The sequence below is a fragment of the Trachemys scripta genome, chromosome 17, assembly GCF_013100865.1.
Source record: "Trachemys scripta elegans isolate TJP31775 chromosome 17, CAS_Tse_1.0, whole genome shotgun sequence".
Classification (NCBI taxonomy): domain Eukaryota; kingdom Metazoa; phylum Chordata; order Testudines; family Emydidae; genus Trachemys; species Trachemys scripta.
The window spans coordinates 23,557,233-23,570,312 of NC_048314.1; the positions used below are offsets into that span (position 1 = coordinate 23,557,233).

Here is a 13,080-nt window from a genome sequence, read left to right on the forward strand (position 1 = left end):
AGTTTAACCAAGAGATTATTTTTGTTGGTATGGCTTGGGGCTACCTCCCTCCTTGGAGGGTGTTTAAGGCTGCAGATATTATCAGAACAGTTAATTTTTACCTGCACAGTACCTAGTGCACTTAACAAAAAGCCTTAAAGGTAAAGAAGAGTGCTAGAAGTCTTGCTGGGAAGTTCGGGTGTTAATTTGCCACTTTAAGTATTGGATCCAGTGGTGGTTTGAGGTTCCTTGGACAGGAATAATTCATTAGGAAAGCTGTAGCAAAACATAGATACAAGATTCCAAAAACAATGAATATATTTTGTGTAGCGCTGCTTTGAAAATACATTGTATGGAGCACAGCCCCCTCTCCTAATGCAGCAATTTGTCATATTAAGTCATTTAATAATAATTGAATCCCCTTGATTAATCTCCTAGAATTAGCTAGTTGCATTTTGAGCAATTAGGGTTAATTACTGCCTCATTTGGCAGGGTAGAGCCCCTGTAATTATTTCATGAACAAGATTAGGAAGTGTTTTTAAGCAGCAGCTACGTTCATGGCATCGTGGAGCACATGTTAGAATTTGTAATGACATAGTTAAGTGTAATTAGTAGGTAATACTCTATGTTCTGCCGTTACCCTGATGCTGAGCAACCTCATTTTGCTGAATGGTCATTGTTCAGTGAAGATTTCCCTCTCTTCTGTTAGTATCTAAATTATATCAGTGGAGGTGTCTTGAGTATGTCAGCTGTTCTGAGGAAGATCCAGATTGGAAATTGGGGGTGGGGAAAAGAGCTCTTGCATCTTTACTCCTTTTTAATAGCCTTGGTGCTGAATAAACCAGAGAAACAGTGTTACTGAGAAGGTGAAATGTTAGTTTTAAACATAGTTTATTGTAAAAAGAAACACAATATAGTAACTTCTGAAGCAAAGATTATCACAACTTCCTTGTGTGTCAAGATGATGATGGTTTGTTTATTGTGGTATATCTGGTTTTTCATTTGGCATAAATGTAATTAGAGAGCTTCTTAGTTTTGTGGTATCTCTTATGTGGAAGGATCCCAAACTACATAATTCTGCACCATGAAATGCAACGATCCTAGTCTCTGAGGGTGTTAGTAATGCTAGCATGCTATGCTGTAGTTTAGGATGGAAGGGAGGGAAATGTTGGTTAAACATCTTTTATGAAAAGTGTTACGCACGGGGCTTCAATGTTTCTGCAGAGCAGGCGGTGTGTTGGCTTTTAAAGTCTCAGCAAAAAAAGGTGGGGGAGTGGGGAGAGTGAGAGAATAAACTAAATGGAATGGTTTCTTTTCTTCGGTCAAGGTTGTGCCTTCATCTGCAGACAGACCAGACCAGGAGTATACTCCTATCCCAAAGGCCTTTCCTAACAGTAGTTTTCACTCTTTGGTTGAAAAATGCTTTTAGCACTTTTCATCTTACAATTTCAAACACTTTACAAAAGCGTATTATTTCCATTTTACAGGTGGCAAAGTGGAGGGAATGGCTGTCCTAATGTGGCATAACAAGTCAGTGGCAGAGCTGGAAATAGAATTCCAGGGCCATTGACTTCCCATCCCCTTCTCCAATTACTAGACAACACTTCCATAAGAAGACTATGTGCTTTTATGCAGTGCCCTTCTACAGCTAATGCTGCCACTAAAGTGCTTCTGCACAGGTGGGGAAGTGGTATTTGCTTTTCTTAATACTACGTGAGCTGCAAGTACCAGCATAGCTTTCCAGTTGTAGCCTGATCTTTGCTGCTGCCTGCCTCGTGTATAGTTCACATTCTGGAGTATTTTTCTGTTATATAAAAATTTGGGGCTGTCGTAGTTGTACTCTGGTGGCTTGATATTTATTTTTTTTATAAGTTGCATATACAATAAAAAGGTATATAATTTCAACTTTAAGAGAGATAAATTGACTACGTGTCACAATTTGTTTCAAACTTGCCCCAGAAGGTTTGCAGTGCTAGTTTAGAACCATCCCTAGCTGCTCATCTGCAGTATTTATATTTAGTGTTTTAGTTAACCTTTTCCTTATGACTCACAATAGAACTTCATACTTAGAAGTTTTCTAATTAGAGTAAGTGAATATATATAGAGAGGAACTTATAAAATCACAGCAAGGATATCAGCCCAGCATTGTTCCTATGAAGTTTGTAAAAAGAAACAGTAATGTTCCTGACGGCAAGCTGGCAATCAGTGAAATACCCAGTTTATTTGTTTGCTCTGGGTCGCAGAGGAGTAAAGATTATGTGAAGTATGCAAAATACAGTTCTAAAAATGTAGCTTTTTCATCATTTTTATTGAGTGAAATTTGGTTTTATAAAAACAATAATGCAATCCAGTGTCTGTTCTCTGACCCTTATTTTTACAGTTCTCAGATACTAGGATTGCTCATAACTAATTTTGGTCACTACTGATTTAGATTGGATTCACTTAGCAGTGAAAGTCTCTGTCCCATTTACAATTCCCTGAGGCATCCAGCTTTTTATTCAGTTTCCCCTACTGAATATTGGCTTAGCCTACAAATTCAAAGTCAACATTTCTCTTTTCCCGTCGACTTTTTTCATTAGCCAGTACTAATTTTTCGCTGGTAGAGAAGATAACATTTCAAACTGGAGCCAAGTTGTTCATCAGACTTTGAATTGTAGCTAACAATTCAGATTCAGGATATCAGAGATTATCATACTGGTTTCTGAAACTATGAAGTCCAAAAACTGAGAGCTAACAGTCATCAGCTGCAGTCATTACCACAATAGCTGTCTGATACTTGAACAATAATTCACATTTACAAGCCCAGTATTTTCCTGTTCTAGTTGGTGGAGCTTAGAAACCCTACATAAACCAATTTATTCTTCTAGTGTATTTTTGTAAATCCACACCAGAAAAAGAATTTCAATCTCAAAATGAACATACATTTTTTTTCAGCAAGATTTTATTTTATGGATATGGATGTACAGTTTGACAGATCAAAAAGAGATTTGAATGATTGATGATGATAGTAAATCAGTCCTTTGAATACATATGCATTATACTGCATATGCTAAGGCTTCCCCATGTACCAACACAGATGTTTTTCAAAGGTGAAATTAGTTTATGGTAAATGTCATTCAGATGAAGCATGCACTTTAAAAGCATAGAAGCAGTTGCCTTAAAATTAATGATGCATTGCAAATATCAGAAAAAAGCTTACATCCAGCGTAAAGATAATTAAAATTCAGGTCAGAAGTCTATGACTTAGTCAGGCTAAATTTTTTAATGAGATTTCAGAAAATTAATTGGGCGAATGCTTTTTTGTTCTTTTACAAGAAATATTTAATTTCATGCTCCTACAGGGGAAAAATGTTTTTCTTGGTAACTAAAGATTGTAATGGCTAACTTTTTAACTATTTGTTAACCAATTTTTAAGAATCTTTAGGTAGGTCAGAAGTATTTTGAGCATTCTGTGCCTGGTTGCCACTAGTTCAGACTTATGGCAAGTGCTGACTTCCTTTCATGCCAATCAGGCTGGAATAAAACAACTGAACTTATTATTTATTAACATGAGCTTTTATTGTTTACACAGCAGGCAATTATCACAGGATATTTCCATCCTGTAGCCACACCCAGACTCAAATCTCTCCATGCCTCTGAGAAGCAGTCATAGAGCCACAACTCCATGTCATATTATTATTGTGCTGAGATTTTGCTGTCTAGTCTCGCATCCTACAGTGACCACATTGTTCTAGTCTCTGCCTGAAACTGCAGGTCAGCAGCAGCAGTGGCTGCTTCTCAGCCAGCTCTCAAAGCATTATGCAGTAGTTTTCAACAGTTAGCTTTTTAATAATAGTATGAATTGAATAGTAAAATGCATTGTCAGTCTCTCCAGAGACTGAAAAAGTCTATCTGCAGCACACTTCTCTCTCCCATGCCCCCAACACACTCTTCCTTCAAATTCTGAAGTAAAACCTTAGTTAGGTGCACATTTCAAAATTCTCCAAAAATTCTCCCCAAACCTTGTGGCTCTTTACGTCTGCTTGTTGATAGCTGCTGTCCTTCAGGAGAGGTTGAACAATTTTAATACTAGATGGAAGACATTTAGTGCTGGATGGAAGCACTGAAAGACATCTGCTGCACCTGTGCATTCTAAGATGTGTGTACACATGCATATTCAGAGAATGTTATTTACCACTGGTGCCTTCCACTTTGGTATTTGTTGCTATGACTTCCCCATCTCTGCAGTAGTTTTCTTGTGAAGAAAGGCACTGAAGGCTTGATAAGGAATAAGATCCATGTGTTGTACCCAATGGTTGGGAAATGTGACCATACAGAAAAAAGAACATATTTGTAAGAGCCCAGAGGCGTCTCTGTTCTATCTTGCACCCTATCTCGTAGAGTAACTTAACCTAGCCACTGAATATGAATGTATTAGAAAGTTGGCTTTTTCTTTGGAACTGAAGAGCCTTCTAAGTCTAGTTCTTTGTGTCAGTATAACAGAGCCTCCTTTGCTCTACTCCAAGCACTACTACAAAGGGGTAAATAGATAAATCTGTAAGTAGGAATCCATCTACCATCACCCTATCTGTCTGAACTGTTTTGCACTCTGACATGTATATAGGCTGAAATTCCTTAATAATTAAGGTTCATATCACTGCAGCTGATATAATTAGTCATCTTATTACATATGTCTCTGAGGAGTTTCTCTCTTAGGTTGTTTAGAATGTAAAACCTCATTAATTCTCCTATTTGGCAGGAAATCCCATTAACCACCACCATTTGGTGCCGAATGATCTGGTTAACTTCTCCTTTAAGCGTGTGAGGAAAGTTGCTTTTTTCCGTACTGTTCTCCCCTGACTTTGAGATTTGTTGTTTTTGTGTCAGCGGTTACAGTTCACAAGGAATGCGTCCTGCAGAGACGTTGCCCAATCTGATTCTTGGAATGATCTCTGGATTTCTCCTTAAAAATGAAGATCTGCTTTATTTGAATGAGGGTTATAGTTAAGCTTAATTTTTGTCCTGTTCTTTTACGGAACAGTAGAAAAAAATGCTACTTATTGTGTAGCTAAGGACAAAGCAGCCTTTGGCTCCAAATTATTTCTTCCCAGTTTAGATCCAGTCCTACCGCTGCTTTGGAATTTGTACTGTTCAGATTATTGAATTTCACACACACTCTGAACATTCAAAAAATGACTAAATACAAAGCTGCCCTGTCAATGTGTCTCAACCTCGCTCTGAAGGATCCACTGCTAGCTTCTGTCTCATATTCCTTCAAACACTGGCACCTGCACTCAGACTGCAGCACTCTTGGAAATGTGGAAGGCCCCCTAGGTAGGATTCATAGATTCATAGATTATAGGACTGGAAGGGACCTCGAGAGGTCATCGAGTCCAGTCCCCTGCCCGCATGGCAGGACCAAATACTGTCTAGACCATCCCTGATAGACATTTATCTAACCTACTCTTAAATATCTCCAGAGACGGAGATTCCACAACCTCCCTAGGCAATTTGTTCCAGTGTTTAACCACCCTGACAGTTAGGAACTTTTTCCTAATGTCCAACCTAGACCTCCCTTGCTGCAGTTTAAACCCATTGTTCCTGGTTCTATCCTTAGAGGCTAAGGTGAACAAGTTCTCTCCCTCCTCCTCATGACACCCTTTTAGATACCTGAAAACTGCTATCATGTCCCCTCTCAGTCTTCTCTTTTCCAAACTAAACAAACCCAGTTCTTTCAGCCTTCCTTCATAGGTCATGTTCTCAAGACCTTTAATCATTCTTGTTGCTCTTCTTTGGACCCTTTCCAATTTCTCGACATCTTTTTTAAAATGCGGTGCCCAGAACTGGACACAATACTCCAGCTGAGGCCTAACCAGAGCAGAGTAGAGCGGAAGAATGACTTCTCGTGTCTTGCTCACAACACACCTGTTAATGCATCCCAGAATCATGTTTGCTTTTTTTGCAACAGCATCACACTGTTGACTCATATTTAGCTTGTGGTCCACTATAACCCCTAGATCCCTTTCTGCCGTACTCCTTCCTAGACAGTCTTTTCCCATTCTGTATGTGTGAAATTGATTTTTCCTTCCTAAGTGGAGCACTTTGCATTTGTCTTTATTAAACTTCATCCTGTTTAACACAGACCATTTCTCCAATTTGTCCAGATCATTTTGAATTATGACCCTGTCCTCCAAAGTAGTTGCAATCCCTCCCAGTTTGGTATCATCCGCAAACTTAATAAGCGTACTTTCTATGCCAATATCTAAGTCGTTGATGAAGATATTGAACAGAGCCGGTCCCAAAACAGACCCCTGCGGAACCCCACTCGTTACGCCTTTCCAGCAGGATTGGGAACCATTAATAACAACTCTCTGAGTACGGTTATCCAGCCAGTTATGCACCCACCTTATAGTAGCCCCATCTAATTTGTATTTGCCTAGTTTATCGATAAGAATATCATGCGAGACCGTATCAAATGCCTTACTAAAGTCTAGGTATACCACATCCACCGCTTCACCCTTATCCACAAGGCTCGTTATCCTATCAAAGAAAGCTATCAGATTAGTTTGACATGATTTGTTCTTCACAAATCCATGCTGGCTGTTCCCTATCACCTTACCACCTTCCAAGTGTTTGCAGATGATTTCCTTAATTACTTGCTCCATTATCTTCCCTGGCACAGAAGTTAAACTAACTGGTCTGTAGTTACCTGGGTTGTTTTTATTTCCCTTTTTATAGATGGGCACTATATTTGCCCTTTTCCAGTCTTCTGGAATCTCTCCCGTCTCCCATGACTTTCCAAAGATAATAGCTAGAGGCTCAGATACCTCCTCTATTAGCTCCTTGAGTATTCTAGGATGCATTTCATCAGGCCCGGGTGACTTGCAGGCATCTAACTTTTCTAAGTGATTTTTAACTTGTTCTTTTTTTATTTTATCCGCTAAACCTACCCCCTTCCCATTAGCATTCACTATGTTAGGCATTCCTTCAGACTTCTCGGTGAAGACCGAAACAAAGAAGTCATTAAGCATCTCTGCCATTTCCAAGTTTCCTGTTACTGTTTCTCCCTCTTCACTAAGCAGTGGGCCTACCCTGTCTTTGGTCTTCCTCTTGCTTCTAATGTATTGATAAAAAGTCTTCTTGTTTCCTTTTATTCCCGTAGCTAGTTTGAGCTCATTTTGTGCCTTTGCCTTTCTAATCTTGCCCCTGCATTCCTGTGTTGTTTGCCTATATTCATCCTTTGTAATCTGTCCTAGTTTCCATTTTTTATATGACTCCTTTTTATTTTTTAGATCGTGCAAGATCTCGTGGTTAAGCCAAGGTGGTCTTTTGCCACATTTTCTATCTTTCCTAACCAGCGGAATAGCTTGCTTTTGGGCCCTTAATAGTGTCCCTTTGAAAAACTGCCAACTCTCCTCAGTTGTTTTTCCCCTCAGTCTTGATTCCCATGGGACTTTACCCATCAGCTCTCTGAGCTTCCCAAAATCTGCCTTCCTGAAATCCATTGTCTCTATTTTGCTGTTCTCCCTTCTACCCTTCCTTAGAATTGCAAACTCTATGATTTCATGATCACTTTCACCCAGGCTGCCTTCTACTTTCACATTCTCAACGAGTTCCTCCCTATTTGTTAAAATCAAGTCTAGAACAGCTTCCCCCCTAGTAGCTTTTTCAACCTTCTGAAATAAAAAGTTGTCCCCAATCCAGTCCAAGAATTTGTTGGATAGTCTGTGCCCCGCTGTGTTATTCTCCCAACATATATCCGGATAGTTGAAGTCCCCCATCACCACCAAATCTTGGGCTTTGGATGATTTTGTTAGTTGCTTGAAAAAAGCCTCATCCACTTCTTCCACCTGGTTAGGTGGCCTGTAGTAGACTCCTAGCAGGACATCTCCCTTGTTTTTTGCCCCTTTAAGCCTAACCCAGAGACTCTCAACACTTCCGTCTCCTATGTCCATCTCTACCTCAGTCCAAGTGTGTACATTTTTAATATATAAGGCAACACCTCCTCCCTTTTTCCCCTGTCTATCCTTCCTGAGCAAGCTGTACCCATCCACACCAACATTCCAATCATGTGTATTATCCCACCAAGTTTCAGTGATGCCAACAATGTCATAGTTGTATTTATTTATTAGCACTTCCAGTTCTTCCTGCTTATTCCCCATACTTCTCGCATTTGTATATACGCATCTAAGATACTGGTTTGATCTTTCCTCCCGGTTTTGTCCTGACTCTCCTTTCTCTCTGCCAATATAGCCCACACTCCCTCTCGTTTCCGACCCATCTCCCCGGTCTCCATGTTCCCCACTTACCTGTGGGCTTTGCTCACCTGTCCCCGTCGAACCTAGTTTAAAGCCCTCCTCACTAGGTTAGCCAGTCTGTGTCCGAATAGGGTCTTTCCTCTCCTCGAAAGGTGAACGCCATCTCTGCCTAGCAGTCCTTCCTCGAAAAGCATCCCGTGGTCTAGGAAGCCAAAGCCCTCCTGGCGACACCATCTTCGCAGCCAGGCATTCACCTCCATGATGCATCTGTCTCTGCCCGGGCCCCTACCTTTGACAGGAAGAATTGAAGAGAATACCACCTGCGCTCCAAACTCCTTCACCCGTACTCCCAGAGCCCTGTAGTCACTCTTGATCTGCTCAGTGTCACACCGCGCAGTATCATTTGTGCCCACATGGATGAGTAGCATGGGGTAGTAGTCAGAGGGCTGGATAATCCTCGACAATGCCTCCGTAACGTCTCGGATACGGGCCCCCGGCAGGCAGCATACCTCCCGAGATGAGATGTCAGGGCGACAGATGGGCGCCTCCGTCCCCCTCAGCAGAGAGTCTCCGACCACCACTACCCTACGTTTCCTATTTGCAGTGGTGGCAGCAGACCCTCCAGCCTTAGGGGTACGAGGCTTCTCCTCCTTTACTGTAGGGAGTGATTCCTTCTTTCCTGTGTCAAGAAGAGCATAACGGTTACCTATAACCACGGCAGGAGGGTTCGGAGCAAGGGTGGAGCACTGCCTGCTGCCAGAAGTAACCAGCTGCCAGTGTCCACCCTGAGCCATCTCCTCCTCCACCAGTGGTGTATCAGCAGTCCTGTGTACTGGGACAGCTACCTCAGCTGTCTCCACATGGACACTGTCGAGGAATTGCTCATGGATACGGATGCTCCTCAACCTAGCCACCTCCTCCTGTAGCTCTCCCACCTGCTGCCTGAGAGATTCCACCAGCAGGCACCTCTCACATTGGATGGTCCCCCCAGCCTGGATATCAGTAAGTGGAAATTGCAAGTTACAGTCTTTGCAAAACCACACCAGGATCTGGGTAGAGGCATCCATGCTTAGGCACTCTGTCTGGCTACAGGCACAGGTGGAGGAGACAGTAGCAGTGCTGGCACAGGTGTTGCGGGTCTTCCTAACCATCGTAAGCCTCCCTCTGTCAAACTCCCGTCTGCAGCCCCCTGTCAGCTGAAAGGGTTGTTTAAGCGAAAAGTTATGAATGTAGTTGCTTTATAGGTATTAAGGGGAATCAAGAGAAAACAGATGGAACCGGCAAGGGACCCTCGCCCCCTTCCTGCTCCCCTTCCAAACTCCCTTGCGAAACTCCCTGTTAGCAGCCCCTGGTCGCTTGTGCGCTGCTTTATAAAGCCCTGGCCTGTATGAATGCCCCGCCCACTGATTAAGGCTCAGCCACTTACCAGAGACTTCTAGCTTTCAAACCTTCCAACTGCCAGCCACAGCACACGGTCCTTCAAACAACCAAAACAAACAAACAGACTGACAAACACAAGCTCAGCTCACAGCAAGTAACCCTCAAACACAAACAAACACACACTACAGACAGTCACTTACCCCAAAAGGGTGCTGTATTGCTCCTCCTTCACCTGGAGGATATGTATGTTTGGTGGTGGTGGAAGGGTCAACTGAACTTACCTTTTAGTTTTACAGAATTGTACATTTGCAAATCTATCCACTTGTAATCCATGACTTGTACTTCTGCAGTTTTATCTATTCTTTGACAGCTTGCTGAACAGTATTGTTGGGGATTGAACTGAAAAGGACCTAGGAAAACATAGTTCCTCTTAAATAATGAAATTAGTGAAATGTATTTGTATAAGCATCAGAATAGGAGAGACATTTTCCTAGTTAGATATTTACCAGCCAAGTCAAATGTGTTCCTGTCCTTTGTATCAATAGTCAGAAGAATTACAGACACTGACAGAAGTCACCTTTAGCATTAGATATAAGAACAAATAGGAAGTGGTTAATTTTTAAATAGGCATAGGGAAAAATACACTATGCTAATCAATGGGGAGTTCCTTGCTATGGTTTGATCTGACCTGAGCATGCTCTTTGGTTCATGCTGTAATCTAACATCCTCTCCTATTTTATATGAAAACGCTGTTACTTTAATTAGGTCTGATAGGTTGTGATGGCAAATGCAAATCTAGGTCATTGCATATGTAAATGTGCAGCTGTAGTCTTGGCGGATGCCAGAACATATCAGCTGAGGTGTCCAGTCATCACCCAGTGTTAACTCCAGCATGGCAAACAGACCTTCTCTGCTAGCCATATTAAAAGTGGTTTTGGGGGGGAGAGGGGGGAGAGAAGGAAGAGAGAGAGAGAAACACCGCCCCTACTCCTGTCACTCTATTAGCATTATTTATTTTTCAAGTTAAGGAGTTGCTAGATATATTTCTTGGCATACACTTAAGCCAAGAGTGTTTTATATATAAATTAATATTTTAAATGCATATTTAGGGCGTGATAATTTATTAAAAGCAAATGGCTACTATTCATGTTAAACGTGGATCTCTTTCTGGCATTCAGGTGTCCATCATGTACTCCTGGGGGAATTCTGCACCACTGTGCATGCGAGAATTCATGTCTCCCGCAGATTTTTTAGCTTCCTCACGGACAAATGACTTTCTGGCAGGGAAGCAAAGGGAAGCTGCAAGAGCAGTCCCGCCCCACTCTTTAGCTGCGCAGGTACATCGTTTCAGGCACCCGGAGCAGTTGGCGGTGAGGTAAATCACCGCAGGGCTGGGGACGCCCCAGCCAGGGGCTCCTACCCTGAGCCGGGATCAGCTGCTAGTCCCAGCCGGGCTGGAGACAAGAGAGGACGGGACTTCCTCTTCCCTAGAGGCAGTGGCTGGGGCTGTGTCAGACCCCCCCCCCCCCCCCGAAACCTCCCCCAGCTGCTGGAAGCTCAGCAGCCTCCCCTGCTTCCTGCCCCCATCGTTCCTCAGCTGCAGGTGGAGCGGGCACTGTATGGGCAGCTGCTCCCTCACCCACCCAACCCCTGTGCATCCGGGCCTCCCATCCCCCGACCCCCCCACCAGACCTCGCCTAGTCCACCCAGAACCCTCCATACCCGAACCCCACCCCGTTCAATTTCAACCCCTGTATCTGGAGCCCCCTGCACTCAGACTCCCTGCCTCCAGACCACCCTCCAGTGAGCTCCTTGCACTCAAACCCCCACCCTGATGAGCCGCATCCGCTGCACCACCCTGAGCCCCCACCCCCAGCCCCCCCCCCCGATGAGCCCCCCTCCCCCAGCACCCAGACCCCCTTGCTGAGACCCTCACACCCCTCCACTGAGCCCCAGCCACTTTCACCTGGAAGCCCCTGCAGAGTCCCATTGCCCCTGCACCTGGGAACCCCGCCCCCCCCAGCCTCTGTGCATCCAGATCCCCCCACACCTAGACCCCCACACTGAGCTGCCTGCACCCACATTGTCCCACACAGAATCCTCTCACCCCACACCTGATTCTCCCACAATGAGCTCCTCCACACTTGGATCCTGCCTGGTTGAGCCTGCCTGCCCCACACCTGGTGCAGAGAGGCAGGGCCCCAGGGTGTTTCCGGGACAGGCCCAGGCCTTGTGCTGTGTCAGGGTTGGGTTCAGCCTTACCACTGAGTCTGTGTCCCCTGGGTGGGGAGGCTGTAGGATGATCTCCCACCTTTGTGCAGCCAGTGGCCTGTGCTCCCCACTGCCAGGCTGGAGTTTCTGCATTTATTTATTGACAAATAAAGCTTGCAGAATTTTAAAATATGTGCAGAATTTTTAATTTTTTGGTAGAGAATGCCCTCAGGAGTAATCATGTATATGACTAGGCACTGGCATGTGTGATGATTTAAAAGTTAGTGGGACACAAATTTGGTTTTGATCAGTTTCATAGTCTATGTAAATTTCAAACAGTGGGTTTGTGCAAACATAGCCCAATGCCTTGTAAGGACTGTATGTCCTATGGTAAGTTTAAATAATTCGCTGGAAATGCTGCCATTTGTTGCCTTAGTAGAGTGAAACCAAAATAGCAGATCAGCAGGCATGTTTCTAGCTGTACTTGATACCATTGTTGACATAAGCAAAGGCCATATTTTTTTACTAGGCTTGTATCTGTGGTAGGCACATATTGCCACGAAACTACAGCAATTCCTTCTGGTCATTCTGGTGCTGTGAAATACAGACCCCGTAATTATAAAAGTTCCTGCACAAACATCCAGTTCTTACTCAAGAGGTGCTGTGTCTGAGGAGGCACTTATTTACAATTGCAGCTTTTGATTGTTTCTTTAAATAAGCACTTTCTTGAGTGTTTAGACAGTGAGACACCTTTAGATTAGTCTTGTCCGTATTCAGTTAGTACAATGATTTGACTGTAACAAAGGATAGTAGAATGAATCCACCTTCATTGGAGTGCGTTTGTGTAGGGACAGAACAGGAGGGAAGCTTCCATAGTTCGATATTTACCAACCAAGTGATGCAAATATTTGTGGCCAAACCTGTGTATTCTCCTCTTCTTCTGAGTTAACCAATGAAGAAAAATGTAACTACTCAGAATCTGATTGAAATTCTATGGCGGGGCGGGCGAACTTTTTGGCCTTAGGGCCGCATCAGGTTTCGTAAATTGCATGGAGGGCCGGTTAGGGGAGGAGATCGTGGCCTGGTCCCCACCTCCTATCTGGTCCCCCTCCCCACCCCCGGGACATCTGCCCCATCCACACACCCCCACACCCTGTCTCCTGACTGCCCCCGGACTCCCGCTGCCCCATCCAACCCCCCTCTCATTCCTGACACCGCCCCGGGACCCCAGCCCCATCCAACCACCCCTTCTCCCTGTCCCCTGACTGCCCCC

General features: G+C 43.8%; 1 protein-coding gene across 5 annotated transcripts in view; it reads left to right on the plus strand.

The window, feature by feature from the left end:
* Positions 1-13,080, plus strand: part of NEK6 (NIMA related kinase 6) — a 117,271-nt gene that overhangs the window by 45,519 nt on the left and 58,672 nt on the right. The gene's annotated exons all lie outside the window — the stretch shown is intronic.